At 29.4% G+C, this 6,062-nt stretch overlaps 1 pseudogene; it reads right to left on the bottom strand.

Annotated features, from left to right (window-relative positions):
• Positions 1–227: 227 nt before the first annotated feature.
• LOC111403521 lies at positions 228–2,568 on the bottom strand (annotated as a pseudogene).
• Between the last annotated feature and the right edge of the window lie 3,494 nt (positions 2,569–6,062).

The following is a 6,062-nucleotide window of genomic DNA, read 5'->3' as shown; positions in this document are numbered from 1 at the left end:
AAATATTGGTCAACTGTAAAATGTTTGGCCACATGAAACTTACTATATTTAGTTGTGTTTTAATATATCTTCTGTAGTGAGACATTCTCATAATGGAAAATCATAAAACAAGATAACGAATATTCAGTGAAGCTGATAGCTCCAATCAAAATCACTTTTCAAACAGGAAGTGAACACAACATAGCAAGAAAATGCGTCATGAAAAATAAAATGGAGGGAGACAGAGCTTACTTGTAGTTGTGGCTGAGATGTTCAAACACTGTACTCAGAGCTTCCATAAATGCCACAGAAAGTGTAAACGTCGATGCAACATGCGAAGGATTTCCTATAATCCAAATGACAGAAAAAACAGAATTGCAGTGAAGATCATAATTTTGACAAGTGTGATAGTGATAAACTCAGAAATGGTAAAACAAAGTCAAATTAGATCTCAACTTCAATGTGTAGTGAAGATCAAAACATTAGTAACTACATGCATTTTCTTCTCTTCTATTTTGTTTTCTCCCTCTACATGTAAGAAAAGGGAAAGGAAGTGAATGATGATCCTGCCATTGAAGTAAATAGCATAACAAAAATGTTGAATTAAATAAATATGTTTTCTATTGGATAAAATTTGTTCATAGGGACCAAAGGAGGGAGGAATCTTAAGCATCAAAAGTCATAAAATAGACGTGCAGTTTAACTTTAGAAATGCATAGTATTAACATCAGTAACATTTAACTTGAGAGCACTTTGCCCTTCTCCACATTGTCAATGAGCCTTCGTAATCTTATAAGTAGGACTTGCAAATTCGAACTGCAACTCCAATCAAAGGAAGCAAAGAAATTTTACTTGCCTGAGCCTTCCACTCAAAATCTGCAATCACATCAGCATTATTAACACCGACTGCTTTCAAGAATTATGAGAAACTTAAGTTAGGATGGGCAAGGTGAGATGGGCGCATAAAGATGAGAAGTTATTAAAATGTTACCAGGTGGTGTATTCTCCAGTCATTGATGTGCTCGACATCTAATCCTATGAACTAATATCCTAATGAGACATCATCATTTGCATACTTGTGTAGTAAATGTCTAATACAGTAAAACTTAGATGGTTAATCAGATGATATCTAATGAAAAAATATGAAAAAAGAAATAAAAATAACTCATTGGTTTATAGATATATAGTAAGCAAAATCCTTTGAAATAATATATATTTCTCAGTTGCACGAAGTAAACCTAATTCCTTGCTTACCAAATTTGGAGTACTCAGGTTCATGATATCTTACACCCCTACATTAGAAACAGCAAAGTGAATGGTTATTAAGGAACGAAAAATGAAAATCTAGTGAAAAACTAAAGATGATTTTTACGAATTGTTGCTTACTTTAGAGCAAGGACAAGACCAGATTTCATGCATCCAATATACACCCTTGGTTTAGAATGATGCCTAGTTAGAGTTGCTTCAAGAGTTGCTGCAGTTTTTATTAAAATATAAATACACGAGAAATTTGAAAGAAAAGTAGAGGAAGACAAATATTAATTTAATTGTATAGTTCTTTTACTTTTAAGCGAACTTTTTATGCTTAACCAAACAAGCTGCCTCTAGTCCTAAGGCTTGTAATCCTGATAGAATCTTCCAAAAAATAGCTAAAGAATAAATATACTGTTCTCAAATAACAATGCGCAAACCACACAAAGAACAAATATTGCATTTTACCTAAATTTACATGTACATAATCATCAACTTTGAAATAGAAATGTGCATCCCAAAAAAGTGCAACAACAGTAATAAAATTAGTCTTCATCTTGCAGAGAGTTCAAGGCACCACTCAACATGTTCCTAAACAACATTGCATTAGTGAGAATCCATATAATATTCTACAGTGACCATGAATGTCTATCCTGAAAATTTATGAAAAAATAGAAAGAACTCAAGAGATAATCTTATTACTAATGTGAAAAAGTCCCCATGATTTTATTTTTTGCCCCAACCTGTACAAATAAAATAAACTCAGCAATCAAACAGTTGCATCCCAAGTCAACTATCTAGTACCATAACCATTAAATAAATTGGAAACAAGATATAGAGAAACAAATTCGAAGGAGAAAATTGTGTATCAACCGCTTACAATCATCCCTTTGCATCTTCCAAAACACATGTGAGTGAAAGCACACACAGAATACACAAATAATCTAGTTAGGAATTAAAATAAATTTTGTTCATGTACGATTTAAAAGTTTTTAACCAAATGATAATCCAATAAATTCTAGTATAAGGACCTTTACAGTGTTCATCTTCCAATATTCATTTTATACCAAAACTCCAATCTAAGTAGTGACATACAAATATAATGCCTCTCCACATCGACAACCCATGTAAAAAGTACAAGGAATAAGCTAATAGGCATCGCTGAAGTGCATATTTCTAAAAATCCTAACAAAAAATTTCACAAGAATCGATTTTTTTAAGAAATTTCCCCATTACCTCTACTCTTTCATAGTTTCTAACAAAACCACTGTTATAATCTCGAAATGTCACAATTAACACCAAATGGAAAAAGAGGCACAAGAAAGTGTAATTTGCCATTAAGATAAATGTATTTTATAATAAAAATAGAGGACGAAAACCTTAATAGCAACAAACTTCATTCATATGCAAGATTACTCTAAAAAATTTTAACGTTCTAGAATTAAAGAACAAAAACTTGTATCAAAATAATTGACAATGAAAATGTAGAGGGTAAAAGAAGAGCAAAAACAAACCATATTTGACAGGACTCTTCACCACCACTCTCTTGCAAATATACTATAAGTGTTCAAGTGGTGAGTGTTTTCTCGATGTTTGTATTTCATTGCCTAAAAACGTGAGGTGCTGCATTCATCACTTTCTAAATCCATATTTTTATCATCAAGCTATAATGAGGGTTTCTCATGATCTAAATTATCCTAACAATGAAATCCACCGGTGAATATATATTACTGACTGAATTTCAACACCATACACATTGCACAATGAATGAAAGAAGACAATAGAATTAACGAAAAGATATATATTAAAAACTGAAACTCAAAAGAAAATAGTTACAGGCTTATATTCATAGAACACAAGAAAAGATAACTTTTAAGGGTAAAAATATTACACGTTTGAGGTCACCTTTCCAAGCACAAATGTGAAGCAGAGTCCAACCTCGATCATCCCTGTCGCCTCGCTCTTTCTGATTGGTTCGATCTCAAACTCAACATGATTGAATATTCCTTTTTGTTCTTTATGTCATACCAGTCACCAAAAAGCATTTCTAGCCTAGTAGTCTTACAACTCTCAACCCACAAATACACCTCTATCTTCGATGGTCGGGCAAAAGGCTCAAATTCTTAACCTTTAACGTTGTATTCAAAGGGTCATACGAGGAAGACCCAGAAAGATTTTTCTCTATCCAAATTTGAAGAAAAACCAAGTAATTTTATATTGACGGAGTTTTTTCACATGACATGAAGAGAAAGAACAGAACACACACAAACATTCAAGGCAGAAATTTCAATTTATCAGTGAATTTGGTCTTATCTTCAAATCTCAACAGAAACCCAGAAAATATATGAGCAGATGAGACCCAATTAAAATACATGAAATTCCAAAGCTCCCAAAATTCGTTGTATAGAAATCAGTCATGAGAGTCTGTCTTGAGGGAAAACAAAGGGAAAGAGCGTAAAGGGTGGAAGAAGAGGAGGGGCAGCGAGGGATGGGGATGAATTGACGAGACCTAGCCTCCTAGGGAATGCAAAAGAGAATTAGGAGCAAATTGTAGATATCAAATGCGGAAGGAAAAAAACACATATATAAATATATATACCCAACCTCTCCGTGTCATGGAGCTCCTCTCTCCGTGTTATGGAGATGTCATCTCCGTGACACGGAGAGGAGCCTCTTCTTCGTAACACGGAGCGGAGAACTCCTCTCTGTGTCACGGAGAGGACTTTTTGGACAGATGTATTTTTGGAAAAATATTCGATAGGTTTGCAATGATGTACAAATTAAATGGAAGAATTAATAAGAATTTAATTATTTTCTATTTTTTAGTACTATTATATTTCACCTTTCCAAAAAAAATCATAAAAACATATTACTTTATAAAAATTAATTTTAAAAATTATATTTGATAGGTTATATAATTTTGAAGCACAATCTAACATATTAAGATTGGAATCATTTCATGATAAAATTGAAATGGTAATAAAAACTCATTTCTTGAAAAATAAATATATTCATTTGTTAACATGTTTGGTCTTCATTTTTTAAAAATTATTTTTCTTCAAACATATTTTCAATCATATATTTATGGAATTCACCCTTTTACTCTTAAATTAATCCCCTCAATAAATTATTATTTAAACGGTTCGTAAACATTTTGATTGATATTATTTTTTGGTCAACCAAATGGTTACTACGTACATATATAAAAATAATGTTTTTATTTAAACTTACTTATGTGCTCAAAAATAAACTTTCTAAAGATACATAGTTGATAGCGTGAGAAAATGGTGAAAGAAATAGTGTGGAGAAATAAAGAGGCGTGACTGTAGCGTGTAAAAAAGGAGAAAGAGTAAAGAGGGCTCTATGACATAATCCTCCACGCCGCGTAAATTGAGAAAAAGCAACAAAGTCACTGTATCAAATACGTAAGATAAACGACATCGTTTCTTTCTCTCAATAAAAAAAAAGTTACAGTATGACACAATGGAAGAATCTATTGTTCTTTATACAGTAGTGAAATATTGTCCTTTTTATATAGTAGTGATATTAAAAGTGGGGATTGAAGAGAAACTTTTGATTACTAATTGTATCATTACGTATTTAGCTTTAAGTCTAATATACTCTCATTTATCCTCATGTCTTTATTTTTCCATTTTACCCTTATATTTTTATGTTTATGGTCAATAATACCCTTTAAATTAAATTTATTTCAACTAAATTCTATTATTATTAAAATTAAAATTATTTATCTTTTAAATTAAGTCAATTATTACTAATTATTAGTATAAGATTAATAAAAACTTATATAAAAACAAAATAAAAATTGTAATAATACCACATATATAATTAACATGAAATGACATAGACTATTAAATCAATTAATATTAATATATAAGATTTAAAAAAAAAACAATAAAATTATATATACACTTAAATTTTTTAAACCTAATATTATAAATTAAAAGGCATTCCTAAAAGTTTTCATTGATAATAAAACATAACGCTAAAAATTAAAAATTAAAAAACTCGTGTTAACTAATGTTTACTTAATAAGTATTACATGAAAAGTGATTTTATAATAATCCATCAACTTTTTAATAACCATTAAAATTACTAACACAATTAAATATTTTAAAACCTAATAATACATATTAAAAATAGTATTGCATTTCTAAAAAATTATTTTGAAAATAATAAATTCAATCCATAATCGCAATCTTTAAATATTTTATTATTCAAATACATAATTAGGACCTTTTTTGTCCATAATATAAATATTTTTTGACAAAAGTTTTAGCACAAATGAAGGAAATAAAAATAAAATAAAATAAAAAACTATATAAGAGCTTTCTTACTCTTTAGGTCTCAATTATGAATCTATAATTCATCACTCACAGATCACATATTGAATATGTATTTATAAATTATTTTTCTTCATATTTTAGTTTTTCTATATAATTGTTGATGTGTAATTATTAATCACAAATTTTTATGGTCTTTTTTGATCGGAATGAGCCATTCTTTTTTTTTATAGAGTACAACAACCAATAATAAACTTTTTTACTTTTGTCAATGATGAATTTTAATAGTGTGAGTTATGTAAATATTTATTATATTGGATAGTTATTTTCAATTTATTTTTTTACAAATATTATACTTTTAACCGAAATTTACTTGCATTCAGTTATCCAATGCAATACAAGTTTTTCTTTATTTTCTCAACTCAAATCTTGTACATTTTGTCTTTATGATATTCGTTGATTAGTGAACATATTTTATTTCTTATTGTTATAATCGTACAATGTGCGAATGTTAGTTTTGAGGAATTCAAA

Source organism: Olea europaea, chromosome 1 (genome assembly GCF_002742605.1).
Source record: "Olea europaea var. sylvestris chromosome 1, O_europaea_v1, whole genome shotgun sequence".
In the NCBI taxonomy this organism is placed as follows: domain Eukaryota; kingdom Viridiplantae; phylum Streptophyta; class Magnoliopsida; order Lamiales; family Oleaceae; genus Olea; species Olea europaea.
The sequence above is the reverse complement of the archived record's forward strand: the minus strand, read 5'-3'. Positions and strand labels throughout refer to the sequence as shown.